Source organism: Balaenoptera borealis (genome assembly GCF_965194805.1).
Source record: "Balaenoptera borealis genome assembly, chromosome: 12".
NCBI lineage: Eukaryota > Metazoa > Chordata > Mammalia > Artiodactyla > Balaenopteridae > Balaenoptera > Balaenoptera borealis.
In genome coordinates this window covers 26633508-26653547 of record NC_138869.1, presented here as the reverse complement: position 1 = coordinate 26653547, position 20040 = coordinate 26633508, and the positions used below count along the sequence as shown (strand labels likewise).

Here is a 20040-nt window from a genome sequence, read left to right as displayed (position 1 = left end):
GTCTGGGATCTCAGCATGTAGCTGCCATCCTCCACCTGAGTGGAGGGCCTTAGTTCCTACAGAACAACTCGAAGATATGTATCAGATTGCTATGTCCACCCCTTGAGGAGGAACTAGGACCCTGCCTTATCACTGCACAATTGTCTCTTGACTGCTTTTCCTTTGTTTCTGCATTCCCTCACTTCCCTCATTAGTAACTGCTTGAATCAGCCCTTTGACACTCAGGGAAGGTACAGGAGGCTTAAGTCTTTTTCCTACAAACAAGAAACTGGGGACATGGAAAGGCTTTTGTACCCAGAAAGGCCCTTCAGGACCCTGCTCAGCTTCAATCCCCTCTTTTCTTTGATACTCCTCAAGCTCGAGGGGAACAGGTGGGACAAGAAAGGGAATACAGTTTTAGAAAGAGAGGTTCATCATGAACTTGGCAGAGGAACTCAGCTTTACAGGGATTTGGCTTCACACATGCAACAACATGGATGAAACTTGAGAACATTATGCTAAGTGAAATAAGCCAGTCACAAAAAACAAGTATTTTATGAATCCTCTTATGTAAGATTCTAAAGTAGAAAAATTCATAGAGACAGAGAGCAAAATGGCTGTTTCCAGAGTCTGGTGGGGGAGAGGAAAACGGAGAATTAGTGTTTAACGGATACAAAAGTTTCAGATGGAGGAAGATGAAAAAGTTCTGGAGACAGATGGTGGTGATGGTTGCAAAACAATGTAAATACACTTAATGCCACAAAAAGGTGCACTTAAAAACAGTTGAAAGGTAAATTTTATATGTTATGTATATTTTACCACAATAAAAAAGTTATAAATTTAAAAATAAGAAGTATATTCACTTATAATTTTAGTACCTTTAAAAGCGTGGGGAGCAAAAACAAGGTTTCAGAGACATAAAAGGCATTTGCTGGTCCAAACTTTGAATCAAAAAAGCAATTCCTTTGCTACTTGCCTCAACACCCCAAAATTCAATCACAGGGTGTGTGGGTCTGTCCGGCGGTCGGGCTGTCTTTGCGGACCCCGCCCCATGACTGGGAGGGACGCAGCAGGCCCGGCGTGGGGTGCGGACAAGGACACAGCAGGGCAGCTGCCCCTTGGCATCCTCTGCACTGCCCTCCGCCCCCCACCTGGTGTGGGAAGTAAAGATCAAACTAAAGGAAGGGAGGCGCGGAGGCAGGAGTTGGGCAAGTGATGGGAAGCGCATGAACCGGGGCCAAGAGGGTCTTGGTGCTCCAGCCAGGTGTCAGGCCTGAGCCTCTGAGGTGGGAGAGCCGAGATCAGGACATTGGTCCATCAGAGACCTCCAGGCCCCTCGTAATATCAATCGGCGAGTGCTCTCCCAGAGATCTCCATCTCAATGCTAAGATCCAGCTCCACTAAACGACCAGCAAGCTCCAGTGCTGAACACCCCATGGCAAACAACTAGCAAGACAGGAACACAAGCCCACCCATTAGCAGAGAAGCTGCCTAAAATCATAATAAGTTCACAGACACCCCAAAACACACCACCAGACGCGGTCCTGCCCACCAGAAAGACAAGATCCAGCCTTATCCACCAGAACACAGGCACCAGTCCCCTACACCAGGAAGCTGACACAACCCACTGAACCAATCTTACCCACTGGGGGCAGACACCAAAAACAATGGGAACTACGAAACTACAGCCTGTGAAAAGGAGACCCCAAACACAGTAAGTTAAGCAAAATGGGAAGACAGAGAAATACACAGCGGATGAAGGAGCAAGGTAAAAACCCACCAGACCAAACAAATGAAGAGGAAATAGGCAGCCTAAATTCAGAGTAATGATAGTAAAGATGATCCAAAATCTTGGAAACAGAATGGAGAAAATACAAGAAATGTTTAACAAGGACCTAGAAGAACTACAGAGCAAACAAACAATGATGAACAACACAATAAATGAAATTAAAAATTCTCTAGACGAAATCAAGAATAACTGAGGCAGAAGAACTGCAGGGTAAGTGACCTGGAAGATAAAATAGTGGAAATAACTACCACAGAGCAGAATAAAGAAAAAAGAATGAAAAGAATTGGGAACAGTCTCAGAGACCTCTGGGACAACATTAAATGCACCAACATTCGAAATATAGGGGTCCCAAAAGAAGAAGAGAAAAAGAAAGGGACTGAGAAAATATTTGAAGAGATTATTGTTGAAAACTTCCCTAATATGGGAAGGGAAATAGTCAGTCAAGTCCAGGAAGTGCAGAGAGTCCCATATAGGATAAATTCAAGGAGAAACACGCCAAGACACATATTAATCAAACTATCAAAAATTAAATACAAAGAAAAAATATTAAAAGCAGCAAGGGAAAAACAATAAATAACATACAAGGGAATCCCCATAAGGTTAACAGCTGATCTTTCAGCAGAAACTCTGCAAGCTAGAAAGGTGTGGCAAGACATATTCAAAATGATGAAAGGGAAAAACCTACAACCAAGATTACTCTACCCAGCAAGGATCTCATTCAGGTTCGATGGAGAAATTAAAACCTTTACAGACAAGCAAAAGCTAAGAGAATTCAGCACCACCAAACCAGCTTTACAACAAATGCTAAAGGAACTTCTCTAGGCAGGAAACACGAGAGAAGGAAAAGACCTACAATAACAAACCCAAAACAATTAAGAAAATGGTAATAGGGACATACATATCGATAATTACCTTAAATGTAAATGGATTAAATGCTCCGAACAAAAGACACAGACTGGCTGAATGGATACAAAAACAATACCTGTACATATTCTGTCTACAAGAGACCCACTTCAGACCTAGGGACACATACAGACTGAAAGTGAGGGGATGGAAAAAGATATTCCATGCAAATGGAAATCAACAGATAGCTGGAGTAGCAATTCTCATATCAAACAAAATAGACTTTAAAATAAAGACTATTACAAGAGACAAAGAAGGACACTACATAATGATCAAGGGATCAATCCAAGAAGAAGATATAGCAATTGTAAATATTTATGCACCCAACATAGGAGCACCTCAGTACATAAGGCAAATGCTAACAGCCATAAAAGGGGAAACTGACAGTAACACAGCATAGTAGGGGACTTTACCACCCCACTTTCTCCAATGGACAGATCATCCAAAATGAAAATAAATAGGGAAACACAAGCTTTAAATGACACATAAAACAAGATGGACTTCATTGATATTTATAGGACATTCCATCTAAAAACAACAGAATATACTTTCTTCTCAAAAGCTCATGGAACATACTCCAGGATAGATTATATCTTGGGTCACAAATCAAGCCTTGATAGATTTACAAAAACTGAAACTGTATCAAGTATCTTTTCCAACCACAACACTATAAGGCTAGATATCAATTACAGGAAAAAAAACTATAAAAAATACAAACACATGGAGGCTAAACAAAACACTAGTAAATAATCAACAGATCTCTGAAGAAATCAAAGACGAAATCAAAAAATACCTAGAAACAAATGACAATAAAAACACAACAACCCAAAACCTATGGGACGCAGCAAAAGCAGTTCTAAGAGGGAAGTTTAGAGCAATACAATCCTACCTCAAGAAATAAGAAAAATCTCAAATAAACAACCTAACCTGACACCTAAAGCAATTAGAGAAAAAAGAACAAAAAACCCCCAAAGTTAGCAGAAAGAAAGAAATCATAAAGATCAGAAATAAATGAAGAAGAAATGAAGGAAACAATAGCAAAGATCAATAAAACTAAAAGCTGGTTCTTTAAGAAGATAAACAAAATTGATAAACCATCAGCCAGAATCATCAAGAAAAAAAGGGAGAAGACTCAAATCAATAGAATTAGAAATGAAAATGGAGAAGTAACAAGTGATACTGCAGAAGTACAAATGATCATGAGAGATTACTACAAGCAACGCTATGCCAATAAAATGGACAACCTGGAAAAAATGGACAAATTCTTAGAAGAGCACAATCCTCCGAGACTGAACTGGGAAGAAAAAGAAACTATAAACAGACCAATCACAAGCACTGAAATTGAAACTGTGAATAAAAATCTTCCAATAAACAAAAGCCCAGGACCAGATGGCTTCACAGGTGATTTCTATCAAACATTTAGAGAAGAGCTAACACCTATCCTTCTCAAAATCTTCCAAAATATAGCAGAGGAAAGAACACTCCCAAACTCATTCTACGAGGCCCCCATCAACTTGATACCAAAACCAGACAAAGATGTCACAAAGAAAGAAAACTACAGGCCAATATCACTGATGAACATAGATGCAAAAATCCTCAACAAAATACTAGCAAACAGAATCCAACAGCACATTGAAAGGACCATACACCATGATTAAGTGGGGTTTATCCCAGGAATGCAAGGATTCTTCAATATATGCAAATCAATCAATGTGATACACCATATTAACAAACTGACGGAGAAAAACCATATGATCATCTCAATAGATGCAGAAAAAGCTTTCAACAACATTCAACACCCATTTATGATAAAAATCCCCCAGAAAGTAGGCATAGAGGGAACATATCTCAACATAATAAAGGCCATATATGACAAACCCACAGCCAACATCATCCTCAATGGTGAAAAACTGTAACCATTTCCACTAAGATCAGGAACAAACAAGGTTGCCCACTCTCACCACTGTTATTCAACATTGTTTTGGAAGTTTTAGCCACAGCAATCAGAGAAGATAAAGAAATAAAAGGAATCCAAATCGGAAAAGAAGAAGTAAAGCTGTCACTGTTTGCAGATGGCATGATACTATACATAGAGAATCCTAATGATGCTACCAGAAAACTACTAGAGCTAATCAATGAATTTGGTAAAGTAGCAGGACACAAAATTAATGCACAGAAATCTCTTGCATTCCTTTACAATAATGATGAAAAATCTGAAAGAGAAATTAAAGAAATACTCCCATTTACCACTGCAACAAAAAGAGTAAAATACCTAGGAATAATCCTACCTAAGCAGACAAAAGACCTGCATGCAGAAAACTGTAAACACTGATGAAAGAAATTAAAGATGATACAAACAGATGGAGAAATATACCATGTTCTTGGATTGGAAGAATCAGCATTGTGAAAATAACTATACTACCCAAAGCAACCTACAGATTCAATGCAATCCTTATCAAACTACCAATGGCATTTTTCACAGAACTAGAACAAAAAATTTCACAGTTTGTATGGAAACACAAACGACCCCGAAGAGCCAAAGCAATCTTGAGAAAGAAAAACGGAGCTGGAGGAATCAGGCTCCGTGACTTCAGACTATACTACAAAGCTACAATAATCAAGACAGTATGGTACTGGCACAGAAACAGAAATATAGATCAATGGAACAGGATAGAAGGCCCAGAGGTAAACCCATTCACATATGGTCACCTTATCTTTAATAAAGGAGGCAAGAATATACAATGGAGAAAAGACAGCCTCTTCAGTAAGCAGTGCTGGAAAACTGGACAGGACAGCTACACGTAAAAGAATGAAATTAGAACACACCCTAACACCATACACAAAAATAAATTCAAAATGAATTAAAGACCTAAATGTAAGGCCAGACACTATAAAACTCTTAGAGGAAAACATAGGCAGAACACTCTATGACATAAATCACAGCAAGATCCTTTCTGACCCACCTCCTAGAGAAAGGGAAATAAAAACAAAAATAAATAAATGGGACCTAATGAAACTTAAAATCTTTTGCACAGCAAAGGAAACCTTAAATAAGACAAAAAGACAACCCTCAGAATGGGAGAAAATATTTGCAAATGAAGCAACTGACAAAGGATTAATCTCCAAAATTTACAAGCAGCTCATGCAGCTCAATATCAAAAAAACTAACAACCCAATCCAAAAATGGGAAGAAAACCTAACTAGACATTTCTCCAAAGAAGATATACAGTTTCCCAACAAACTCATGAAACGATGTTCAACATCACTAATCATTAGAGAAATGTAAATCAAAACTACAGTGAGGTATCACCTCACACCAGTCAGAATGGCCATCATCAAAAAATCTACAAACAATAAATGCTGGAGAGGGTGTGTAGAAAAGGGAACCCTCTTGCCCTGTTGGTGGGAATGTAAATTGATATAGCCACTATGGAGAACAGTATGGAGGTTCCTTAAGAAACTAAAAATAGAACTACCATACGACCCAGCAATCCCACTACTGGGCATATACCGTGAGAAAACTGTAATTCAAAAAGAGTCATATACCACAGTGTTCGTTGCAGCACTATTTACAATAGCCAGGACATGGAAGCAACCTAAGTGTCCATCGACAGATGAATGGACAAAGAATATGTGGCACATATATACAATGGAATACTACTCAGCCATAAAAAGAAACGAAACTGAGTTATTTGTAGTGAGATGGATGGACCTAGAGTCTGTCATACAGAGTGAAATAAGTCAGAAAGAGAAAAACACATACCGTACGCTAACACATAGATATGGAATCCAAAAAAAAAATAAAATGGTTCTGAAGAACCTAGGGGCAGGACAGGAATGAAAATGCAGACATAGAGAATGGACTTGAGGATATGGAGAGGGGGAAGGGTAAGCTGGGACGAAGTGAGAGAGTGGCATGGACATATATACACTATCAAATGTAAAATACCCAGCTAGAGGGAAGCAGCCGCATAGCACAGGGATATCAGCTCGGTGCTTTGTGACCACCTAGAGGGGTGGGATAGGGAGGGAGGGAGGGAGACACAGGAGGGAGGGGATATGGGGATATATGTATACGTATAGTTGATTCACTTTGTTATACAGCAGAAACTAACACAACATTGTAAAGCAATTATCCTCCAATAAAGATATTAAAAAAAAAATTCAGTCACAAAAACACTGCTTCACATTCATAATTAATTTTACTTAAATTATGACAATGTTGCTTATTTAAAACTTCAAAGTTCCACGAAAGGGATTCTTGTCTGACCTATTAAAAAAGACTTTGAAGTATGTTGGGGGGTGGGGGGGTAGAATCATACTGTAGCACAGAACAAAGTATCTTCAAGTAAGGAATACTGTAACTCGTGGATTACTGTAAACATAAAGTTATTGATATACTGCCAATATTAAGAGAAATGAAATGCCATTCCTACTTGGGGCACTTCAGCGGAAAAGGAAATTTAACACTTTTCTCTCATCCTTATCTAAAATTTAACTCTGCAAGTTTTCCCCACATTAAAATATTTTATATAAAATTTAGTTATAAAATCAATTTTATATCACTCATAAATACCTCACCATAAACGTATATCAAACAAAAAAGAAAGCATCTATTACACTCACAACATGCCTGCTAGGAGTTTTGGAATTGGTACTCCAATCCTAACAGCACCCTGTGATTCTGTGATTTATAATAAATATATATTTGGTCTTCATCCCCAGTCCTTGTACTGAGCTCCTAAAACGCTTGGAATTTCCTAAGTGAAGAGAGTGATAAAGGTGTCTTTGTTAAATGAATGAGACAACTTTTGAAAAGCCACTAGGTAACCTAAGGATGGGGGTTGGTTGCCAGGGGAACCAGCCTAGTGATTAGAGGGTTGGGACTTTCAGTCCTACTCCTCCATCTCAGGGGAGGGGAGAGGAGCTAGAGATTAAGTTCAATCACTGAAGGCCAATGATTTAATCAATCTTGCCTATGTAATAAAGCCTCCATAAAAATCCCTGTACCAGGAGACTCGGAGAGCTTCCGGGGTGGTGAACATGTGGAGATTCAGGGAGAGTGCTATGCTCTATAACCCTCTCTACACACCTTGCCCAGGGCATCTCTTCCATCTGGCTGTTACTGAGTTATATAGCCTTTTACAATAAACTGGTAACCTAGGTAGTAAAATATTTCTCTACATTCTGTGAGCCACTCTACCAAATTAATGGAACCTGAGGAGGGGGTCATGGGAACCTCCAATCTATAGTCAGTCACTTAGAAGTACAAGTGACAACGTAGACTTGATATTGGCCTCTGAAGTGGGGTGGGGGCAGTCTTGTTGGACTGTGCCCTTAACTTGTGGAATCTAATGCTATTTCCATGTCAACAATGTCAGAATTTAGTTGGACTGTAGGACACGCAGCTGGTGGAGAATTGCTTGGTGGTATTGGAAAACCCATACATTGGAACTGATGTTAGAATCTACACCCTTAGGCTCAGCCTCCCCAAAAACCAGTCTCAAGACTTCTGCTTCCATTTCAAGCTAATCTCCTCAACACTCAGCCATTCAATCCGTCATCATTTTTAAATTAGTGAGGATAATCTGTTTACAACTTCACTATCTCAAAACTTAGTTTTTCTAATTAGCCAAATAGCACATTTATTTTTTCATGCTAATTATAAAAAGGTTAAAAACTGAAAAAATCTTTCTTTCCCTGTATTGTTGGTTTTCAATTTTAATGATACATCACTTTAAAAAGAGTTCTGAACCTTAACGAAGAAACATTCACCATTAATAGTTTATTTGCTTAATGAAAAATAATTAATAACTCTCAGCTTTCTTTATATTACTTATTAAAGGCCTATGTAAGCCCTAAGGCTGGTATAAGAGTGCATATTAAATGTGGTTTTCCTCCCCTTCTTTTCAAAGTTAAGTTAACCCAAATATGTCCTTCAAAGTCCAGGTGGTCATTTGGACAGCAGTCAGGAGAGCACTAGCAGAAAATAGTGACATCAAACAAAAGATAAAGATAGTTTCCTTATAAAAATGTGAAGAGATCTCCATTGATAAGGTGAAAACTGTAAATTTTCTGATAAAGCTAAATGGCTGGTCTCCACTCCCAATCTGGGGCTAAGTGCAAGAAAGTCCTTTTCCCAAGAGACTTCATTGTAGTCCTCCACTCCTGACACCAATAAGGCACTACAGAGAGCCTCTCTCTCCTTCCATGTCATTTCCCCAGCTTGACTGTTCTAATTCCCTACTTTGCTTACATTGTTCATCTCCCTTGCAAGTTGCAATGTTGAGGGGGTTTAGGAGGAAGGCAGGCAAAACACCGAAGGAGGCTTTTTACAAAAATAAAGCCTTTCTGTTTATTACTTATGTAACCGTAACTTAATTATATATTATATATATTTAATATATTTTAATTAAACATTTTCAATTAGTGTATTTTAATTAATATATTTTGATATTTTATTTAATCTATTTTACTTAAATAATATATTTTATTTAATCAACACATGTAAGTTAAATGTGATTTAATCATATTATGTAATATGATTTAATTAACTATGCTTTAACTACAATTTTTTTTTCTGAGAACATCCTTTTTATTTTTTTATGTTTATTTATTTATTTATCGGTCATCCATTTTATACACATCAGTGTATACATGTCAATCCCAATCTCCCAATTCATCACATATTATGTAATATGATTTAATTAACTATGATTTAACTACAATTTATTAAAGCTAGTGACAATAATACCAAAACCAAAAACTAAAGTTTATTGATCATCTAGGGCATGGTGCTAAGATGATAGGCATGGCCTCAGTTAATCCTCATTGTAACTCTGGGAGGTGAATACTGTAGCTCCCTACATTTTACAGATGAGGAAACTGAGGCACAGAAATTTCATCAAGTTTAAGAATGAACAACTTTTTTGCACCACTCTAATGTACCACTGGGAAAAACCTGCCAATCAATCTATGACACAGCTGTAAAACACATCCATATTTCAGAGATGCTGAAATGTGAAAAAGAAAAAAGTGTGTCTTACAATGAAATACCTAAGTAATTTTCCGAAGGTCACAAATCTACTAAGTGTTGCACGCAAGATTTGAACACAGGCAGTCTCGTTCCAGTCCTGGTTTATGCCTATTATCCTGGCATAATTATTAACAGTGCTCCCTTTTAACTATCAAAAGTGCCCCAGTTTTAAGGATAAAATATAGTCTTCCTACTCATGGTTTAAATGAAATAAACCCTGTGCCCCGAGTCCCCCCTCACTGCACCAGGGACTAATGTGGGAGCCAGCATCCTCTGCAGGCGGCTTCAAGGAAGTCCTGCCCAATATGGCAGTTTTTTATTGAGTGGTGGCAAAAGGACCCAAACAAATCCCCTTTGGGAAGCATAAAGTGGAGGTGAACCAAGAGAAGTTGGGTTATTTCAACTCAGAATATTGCTCCAAGCAAAGCTGAGGAAGTATTCCAGGGCCATATGAAGCCTGTTGTCTACATTTGTCTTGGAAACACTCACTTGGCTATTTGGATGGACAAGCTGACTTCCCATGATACCCCATTTTCCCACTTAGTAATTCTCTCCCGAGAATTATTTTAGTTATGATCATAAGAAAGCGGTCTAAAACAAGGCCCACTACCATGACCTTAATCTCTGATAAATTAATCTAACTAAGACCAGCCAAGTGAATAGTAATAAGATCTTCAGAAATTTGGGAATGTGAAAAAGGAAACAAAGCAAACGTGAACATGTGAACTTGGAGAAAAGAAGACGGACAAGTTAGCAGCAGTTCATGAAGGAACTCTAAATGGATCAGGCCACCCCATCAACACTGCACTCAGAGCCCTCCTACTCGGGGGGCCATGGTGCTGCTCCTCTCTGAGACCTCCCCACCTCAGCCATAGGTGGTAAGGCGGAGGTGGGTACCTTAAAAAGAACCAGCCGCCTTTCAGCTGGCCAGTGACCCGCACGTGAGTGCAAAAGGCTGAGCCAGACTGATGAGATGTTCTTGTTATTAGACTTGTAACATTCTGAGAGACAGAAGCTGAGTGATGTGCTTGGGTCAGGAAGCTGGAGTGGGCCCAGCAATGGGCAAAGTTATGGGCAGGTACAAGTTATAGAGAAATGGTACCACGAGCTAGCAACCACTTAACACAACAGGAGAGGCACAGAGGAGCCAACACCAAGGAAGATTAGTCTTGCGTTCCAGTATGTGTCCCTTTCAATAAACCTTTTTTTTTTCCCTTAAGAAAAGTCCAAGGAGATCTTTCAATCAAAGAAGCCTTAATAATCGACTGCATCATCCACACAAGACTGAGAGCACAAAAGGAAAAAACTAAGCCAGACTGCACGATTCCACCAGGGCCCAGAACGTTGTGAACTCAGGATAAGGGAGGCTTGGAGCTTTGGAAAGCTCTTCACTGCACTCAAGTTTAGAAACGTGCACTTTGCAAGCCTGGCATATTTATGGGTCTTTCTATTTCTCTTCTTTTATTTGCCTGTTCTTGTTCTGCGACCGTAACAGCATGTCCAGGGAACACTTGGGCATAAGGACGGAGCACATGGTCCCATGGCAGAGACAAGCAGGGATCTTTTATAACTACGGTAGCTCCTCACACCTTCTCTGCTCAGGGATGGTACACACAGCCTTTTATCACCTTTTTGGTATATGGCAGTGGAGAGAAGAAGCCAGCAATGGGGACTCAGCAGGGAAAGCATGAATCCTGTCCAGCCTCTTTCCTTAATAATGTCAATCTTTCTCTTCTATCCCCACTGTCACCATTTAGTCCATTTTAGTTAGGGGGACCATATATCAGCTTTCCAGGCACAGTCTGGGTTTCGGCTATACCTGCTGGCATAATTACTCACAGTGCTCACGTTCACTCTCAAAAGTATCCTGATTTGGCAAAAAATTATGTGGTCACCCTGATTTTGATCCAAACCCCCATCTTCTTCCATTGCATGTACCACTGGAGAAAAAAAATACTGTCACTCAATCTGTGACACAAGTGTACAAACACATGCAGTTTTCAGAGATGCTGAAATGTGAAAAAGAAAAAAAGTGAGTCTTGTAATAAAATATGTAAGTAATTGTCACACATCACAAAGATAACCAGTATTGAGGGCAAGATTTAAACCCAAGCAGTGTGATTCCAGTCCTGGTTTATCCCTATTATTGTGGCATAATTATAACTACTACTGGCACTGAATTAGTACAATAGTCACCTGAATGATTTCCATTCTTAATCCCTCCAACCCTTTCCACACTGTATGAAGAAAGAATACTCTGAAGCATAAAACTGCTCCTGCCACTCCTCTGTCTAAAGCCCTTCAATGGGGACTTCCCTGGTGGCACAGTGGTTAAGAATCCGCCTGCCAATGCAGGGGACACGGGTTCGAACCCTGGTCCGGGAAGATCCCACATGCCACGGAGCCACTAAGCCTGTGCGCCACAACTACTGAGGCTGCGCTTTAGAGCCCACGAGCCACAACTACTGAGCCCACGTGCCACAACTACTGAAGCCCGCGCACCTAGAGCCTGTGCTCCACAACAAGAGAAGCCACTGCAATGAGAAGCCCACACACAGCAACGAAGACCTAACACATCCAAAAAATAAAATTTAAAAATTTTTTTAAAAAATTAGCCCCTATTAAAACCCTTCAATGTCTCCCCACTGCCCTCAAGCACTAACCTTAACTCCATTACCAGACTCACAAGATCAGCGAAATTTTGCCCCTGCTTATGTCTCCAGCCTCATCTCTCACTGCTCCCCCACCTCTAACTCCACAAAGCAGCCCTCCTGAAATTCCTCAGGGTCCTCAAGTCACAACCCTGGGACTAAGACAGCCTAGAAATGGAAATGGGGTAAGCACATGGAGAAATGGATAGGGGTAGAAAAAGAGATGCCAGACTCCCATCCCACCCCCACTCACAGGACCCAAACTCAGACCTATTCCTTAAGCTTTGCCATGTCTCCAATACCAACTCAAACACTACATCAAACCCCTCCAATTTTAAAATAAAAGTAAATGTTAGAGGTAAATGTTAGAAATCTATGCCTTTGTGACTAGTATCCACGTGATATTCTTTTGGAATCATTCCTAGAAAGGGGCAAAAGCTGACCAGGTAATCAGCACACTGACCAAAGTCTGAACTCAGAATACCAGGAAACTCCACCCTCTATCACCATCCCCCAAAACTCACCCTCCAAAGGAAATGCAATTTCACAATTTCTCCAGCATTCCTGAAACCTTGAAGGCAGTCCTGTGCACAGGGCAGACAGTGAAGGGCATGTGCCAGTTGCCCTTGCGTACATGTTATGACTACCGTCTAGTGTTTGGGTGTCCCTCCACCTCAAATCTTTGATGCATAAGAGGTCCAGAAGCCATAGCTACTAAGTCAACACCAAGATGTGCAAACATTTCTGGAACAAGCAACATCCAGGATGGTGCAACTGAGTTCCCCACACAACCCTCCCCCCTGCCACCTCACGCCTCACCAGACCTTCACCCCACCTGTGGAATAATGAAGATAACTGGGGCCCAGGAGACAGGCCTTGAACCCTCTGAGCCTCAAGTTCCCTAGATGTAAACTGAGAATAATCACCTCTGTTTCCTGTCGCTGTTGCAGGATTAAGTGAAATAAACCATTTTGAAACACCAAGCCAGCACCTAACCCTGATATGGCAGCAAACACTAAATGCTTATCAAATCTGGGAAAGGAAAACTATTCTGGCTTAATAAAGCCAAAAAAAAAAAAAAATTCAAGTAAATGTAGCTTCAAATTTACTGCAAGAGAAATAATCCCTCTGAGCCTACTATCTAACCATAGTGTCAGACATCATGCATATCATCTTATTTAATCTTTGTAACTATCTGTAAGAATTATCTCCTTTCAGAGAACAATAAATTGAGGTTCAGTCAAGTTCAATAATTAGTAGAGCAAGAACCTGGCAGACCCAGAATTTGATCTTAGTCCTATTTGAACACAGAACCATATCCTTTTCTCCTCACTGTTTCCCAGACCCTGGAGCCAGAGAAGGAGGGAGTCAGATAAGAGCCTGATAAGAGTCAGATAAGAGAACAATCATGCAGCGTTGATTAGTCCACCTAGGCATAAGTGCAAACACCAAGGTGCCCAATACTCAGGGACAAAGAAAGGGGGAAAGGTCAGCAATCAGTATAACTGGATAGTTCAGCTCAAACAGGACCCTTTGGCAACGTAACTTAATGTTTTAACAGCGTAAGTAACTCATCAGCATGAGGCAGGTGACTCCTTGGCCCTGTGATTTTAAGCAGGTTATTTAGTATGACCCTTCTATGCCTCTGTTCCGTTATTTGTAACATGAAGACAGTACAATCTCCCCTGCAGTAACATTGTAAGGGTTAAGGAAATAATGTGCAGGCATCACTTTGCACAGGGTCTGTCACATATGAAATGCACAGTCCTATTATTTTGAAAGCCCTTTCACAACGAGATTTTCTATAGCCCTTTCCTTCCTCATTTGCCTAAATTACCTGCATCAACCCTCATCTCTGTTACTTACCTGCCTCTCATTTCTGTGTACACCACGCATTCATTTAGACCACAAAAGCTTACTGAATACCTGGTCAGGCAGGCTGGGGAAATAGCAGTGCATAAGAAAAAGCTTTGCCCTCATAGAGCTTACATTCTTACATTTGTGGGAAAGGAAGGCAGACAGACAATAAAACAAACAAAAAACACATAATAAACCACCAGGTAAAGTGTTAAAAAGCAGGCAAGGGGCAGAAAATAATCTCTGGGGAGAAGGTGAGTCAGATAAGATAATTAGGGAACGCCCCGTGGGAAGACCACTTTGAATCAGAAAGCTGAATGACGGGATAGAACAAGGCATGAGATCAGAAGGAAGAGTGTTTCAGACAGGGAAACAGCAAGTGCCCCATGCAAGACCATGCACAGTGTCACAGAAGACTAAGAACATAGCTCTACTGATCTCACGATGCTACTGTATAATTATTGGTTTACCCGCCAATTTTGCCACTAGACTATAAGCCCCCTGAGGGTAGGGCTGTGTATCTTCCTGCATTCACTCACTCATAGAACTCATCTATTAAAGGTATCTATATGCCCAGCATTCTCTAAAGCACTAGATTTACAGTGAAGAATTAATCAATATAGCCTCTGCCTTCAAGGAGCTTACAACAAATAGCATGGGGCAAAGACTAAGCACTGAGAAAATATTTACTAAGTGAACAATATGTGCTTGATGTTCAGTTATCCAGTTCTGTACCATGCCGAATTCTGGGCTTTCTACAGCCCTTCTTTCCTTCCTCATTTGCCTAAAAGATCACCACTAGCTCTTCACTTCTGTTACTCACCTGCCTCTCCTTCTCCGTACCAAACTGTTCCCAATGACTCCTCTAATCTCCCCATCTTCTCTCTCCCCTCTGCCTTTGCCCACAGTCCACTCCACCTGGCATGCCTTCCCCTACATCTTCTTTACCAGACTAATTCTAGTGTCATTTCCCCAAATTTCATTAGCATACTGACTTTACCACTTGCTCAAACGTGTAGAAATCTCTCAAGTTCTTCAGACAAAACGTTTTCATCAAGTAACAGAAAATGATGGGTGCAGCTAGCAAAGGACAATTCCAGATTGAGTGAATAGTAAAAAGAGTTGAAAGACAAATGATCTGAAGTTGCATATGTAATTTCTTTTCCTCCACAAAATACAAGATATGTCAGTGAGTTTCTGGGTGTTGCGCTTACAGAATTGGGCCAGGATACAAGGGCAGCAAAATTCTCAGTACTATGGGTCTGTGTACTCATCCATGAAAGAAGTGTTTCATTTACAGTAAACAAAACCAATTTGGGACAAGAGCTATCATTTAAAGGTCTTCCCCACACAGAAGTCAGTAGTTTAGCAACTAAATTATTTGAGATGAATTTCCTTTTCTAACAGCAGAAATTGCAGGTGCACTTCATTTTTAAAAAGAAAAGAGTCAGATATTTATTCTTCTAGGCAAGAAGGCAGATAAAGGTGAGTCACAACTTCCAATGCAGCCTCCACAGCCATAGTCAGCTGACAGAAACTTGCACATAAGCTTCAGTCCTTCACTTCTAAAAGCCAGGCATCCATCTTTCTCCTCTCACTTCTGGAAAGAACAGAAAATTAAGCTGGAGTCATCTATTCTGAGATACACAACAGCAGGGACAGGGTTTCGGTCTCCTTCAACAATACACATTCCTCCCTGAGTTCCTGGACAGAAGCTCTGGGCTTTGTAGAGAACCACACAACAAGGATTCTACAACTAGGGGCCTGAGGGGCAGTGTTTCCCACAGCGTCTTTGCTTCACCTACAACAGAACAGCTCTGTGAAATTCACCCAGCCACTATGAGAGGGGAAACGCACTAAAAGGCAAAATACCATGATCGGATTATCACTAACCATTTAAACTCAGTGCCCTCAACCAAGATGTCCCCTAAGACATAACTAATGTAACAGGCTTATCTCTGTGCCCAACATGGCTGTGCTTTGCTGTACTGTGCTATTTATAATAAGGAGTGCACTGTACAGTAATTACATGCCTGGTCTCTGGCAGCCGGACTGGGATTCAGCTATTTTTTACTAGCTGAGTAACTTTGGGCAAAGCACTCTAAGCTTTTAAAAACTCTTTATCAGACCCTACAAGTCCCCACTTGATCCAGCCCCTGCCTACCTCTCAGACCACGACTAGTACTGTCACTTTCCACATCTTTAACTGTCTGGATATGTTGAGTTCAGGTCCCACCTCAGGGCCTTTGCACTTGCTGCCCTCTCTTCCCGAGTGTCACCTGGCTGGCTACTTTTCATTACTCAGGTCTCAGTTCAAATGTCAAAAAGTCACCTCCAGGATCTCATAAACATAAGGTTGATTTATGTGAGTATGCACTCATATAATCCATTGTATAATTCCATTTACATAAAGTACAAAAAGGAACAAAACCAGTGTATGGTGGCGTAATTCAGGGGACTGGCTACTCTTTTCTGGGTGGGAGTAGTGACGGGAAGGAGCACCAGGGGGCCCTCTGGGCTGCTGCTAAATGATTAATTTCTTGATATGGCTCTGATCTCCTGGGCGTGTTCAGTTTGTGAAAACTCATCAAGCTGTTCACTTATAATATGTATATTTTTATTACATGTGTTACAATGCAATGTCGAATTGGTTTTCCTGGATCATCTAATCTATGACCCACCATCTTGGCTAAGCTATTCATTCTCCAGCCCATGACCCTGTTTTATTTTCTTCATAGCATTTGTCACTGGCTGAAATCATTTTCATTATTGTCTATGTATGTACAGTCTAGACCTTCCCCACCCCCATTAAAACGGAGTATCATGTGGCCAAGATCTCTGCCTGCCTTGTTTACTATCCCCAAATATCAGTACCTGTAAGAGTCTTGTTCTAGGTATAAGCTGAATAGAGAAATATATGTAAACTAAGAAATGGCAAAAGGGTGGCCCTTTAAGGATGTAACATCAATCGAAAGTCAAAACAGAGAAGCCAACAGCAGAAGAAATAGAAAATGTCAATGACATTTAGCATCAGGAATATGTGTCAAATGTTAAATTTAACAACGAGGAGGGGGTAAAGTGTCATTCTTTGGCACCTCTGTGAGAGTGGTTAAAGTTACTTCTCACAGCAGAAACTGGGTCATTTATCTCTGTACACACAACAGTTTTGCACAAGGTCTGGTACAAAGAAGGTCTGAGACGCTTGGTGAGGATTCTTAGGTTTCCTAGAAAAAGAGGGTCATATTCAACTGTAATGTCTGCCGTGGGCAAGGGAGTAGGTAGGCACAACATACATGCAGAGGCAGGTAGAGCAGATATAAAGCAGCATTCAAGAATATGAAAAGGGTTCCTTAGGAATCACAAACAACACTCATCTACTTTTATTGCCAATTCTAAGATGTTTATAAAGAAAAAATTAAAATGTGTCAGTAGTGTTGGTGACTTGGATGTTACATAGTAACTTTATGCTACGCAGAGTAACTTACATGCTGATATAACTTATTTTCATGAGGAAATTTACACCACAGCCTGGTATAATGGAACCTGAAAAGTAAACCTTTAATCTGTAATCAGCTCTGCCACAAACTCTCTTTATAACCTTGAACTTCTTTAGTGCTCAATTTTTCTACCTGTGAAATAAGCTGGTTGGATCTGATGCTTGCTAATGCCCATTTCCAGTCCTTGAACACTGTGTATTATTCCTGACTTAAAAAAAAAAAACAAAAAAAAAAAAACCACTCATTTCCTAAGCTTATGTTCACAGGACAATACGCCATCCACAAGTATGTAAATCAAAGTTACCAGATGCAGTGAGGTAGGAGATCCTTTTACCCAGCCTTCTTGCCAAACCAAGGGTATCACCCACCCAGATTCTCTCCAGTGTTGTGTTCAGACTCCCATTTCTTGGTAAGGCAAGAAGCCCTATCATACTTCAGCTAAACAGTTGGATTTCTCTGCACAATTATTTCCTTTGCTTGAGTTTTCACTGCCTTAGGCCCCGTGTTTCTCATCAATTCAAGTCTACTCTCATAGTTAGCACCACAGTTCTTGTTTTTTCTAACACTTAAATAATGAATAGAACTTGATCACCTGGAGGTATTCTCCTTACTCTATTACAACCGTTATTAGTGATTTTAATTAGACAAAACCACCATTCCTTTTGCTATCCCACCATACTGTCAAGTGCCTATTAAAGATATTACAGTAATAAGTTATTAGCACCTTTTAAATTTACATTAACAAAAAAAGACAAATGAGAAGTCAGGAAATGAAAGAAGGAAAAAAACAAAAACCCTTTCAGATGTCATAATTAACCAAAGCTTAGAGTAACTCAAAAAATCATTGGTAGCTATCTTTCAATTTTTTTAAAAAATATACTACGCATATCCTAGTTAAAACTGCAGGAGTGATCATTTGTCTCATCGATTAAAGATGGGAAAACGGACGAGGACAATGCTCTGCTGTGGATGAGCCCCACATCATTCTTTCTTTAAAAGAGCGGTATTACTAACGGAGAATCAGAAGTCGAGTGGTTGAGTCATTTGTCCATGAGTCATCACCACCTCATAACTCCCCAAAGACCTTTTGACTACTGTGACTCTTGCCACCTGCAAAAGGTAGTGATCAAATCTACAGGAAGCCAAGTTCTAATAGCTATTCAGCATCCACCATTGGCCCTCCTAGGTTTTTATTCTCTTGAAACAAGGAGAAACAGGACAGGGCCAATGCTCTGATGTGTTTTAGTGCTGGGACTGATTGTTCACTGAATTGAGGGAGAGCGTTTCCCATCTTTCTCCTTGACCCCCTCATTTCACCAACTCAAGCACCACTACCCACCCCCCACCCCCCAAGTCTGCAAAAGCAGGCAGCCGGCAGAGAGCTCACTCCAGGAGGTGAGTTACTAAACCAGCAAGGCTGGGTTGGGTTTCTAGGCATCTTCATCATGTGGCCTAACAAATAGGCTCAAGAGAGAGCGATGGTTCAGAAACAGAATTGGCAAAGCAGGTAACTGTGGACAAAAAAATGTTGCCTGCTGTTTTACTAAACAAGAATGTTGCTTGCCATCAAGTCAGCAGTCACTGCAGCCGCCCGAGACAGTGCACCCTGAGGGGAATTCAGGATGCAGAAAAACAGGATACAGGCCCTAGAGAGTTAAGATGCATATCAAAGGAATAACTTCAGTAAGCCCAGACTCTTACACCTTCCCAAATTGAGCAAAGCATTAAAATCACTACCTTGACATATCTGATTTTTGTGATTAGCCCTAATCTTTTGATGTTCCACTACAAGTTTTTTTTTGGGTTTTTTTCAGCCAAAACTCCCATATATCCTGGCTCCTCCCTTACCTCTTTGGAACAGTTCCTCAGAGCTATCCAGAAACTTCCCCAGGATACAGCCCTCAATGATGCCTCCAATAAAATGTATTTCCCAACTTTCAGGCCGTGCATTTTTTTTCTGTCCACATAATAACACCTCAGGACTCCAAAACCCAGTCCCAGGGACTTTTCCTTAACTTGCCTGCAGCGCCTGGTACAGCGCCAGGCGCCCTCCGCAGCGCTGGGGTAACCCACGTCAGCGACAACTGACAGCTGGGTGGCTCTCACTCCGGGGTGGCCCGGACTGCCATTCCCCGCTCCGCCTAGGACCCCCGACACCTGAAGCGGGGCGGGGGGAAATGCTGGGGTCTCTCGTGCGCCCCGGGCGCAGCACCGCGCGTCCCCTCCACAGGTGCGGCGCCCTAGCGGCCGCGCACCGGGGCCAGGAGGAGGTGGACAGACAGGGACAGGAGGGCACCACTGGCTGCTCGAGGCTCCCACCGAGAGGCC

The 20040-nt window shown here is 40.9% G+C and overlaps 1 protein-coding gene across 5 annotated transcripts in view; it reads right to left on the bottom strand.

The window, feature by feature from the left end:
- The window catches only part of SUCLG2 (succinate-CoA ligase GDP-forming subunit beta), a 256923-nt gene that overhangs the window by 236735 nt on the left and 148 nt on the right, over positions 1–20040 (bottom strand). The gene's annotated exons all lie outside the window — the stretch shown is intronic.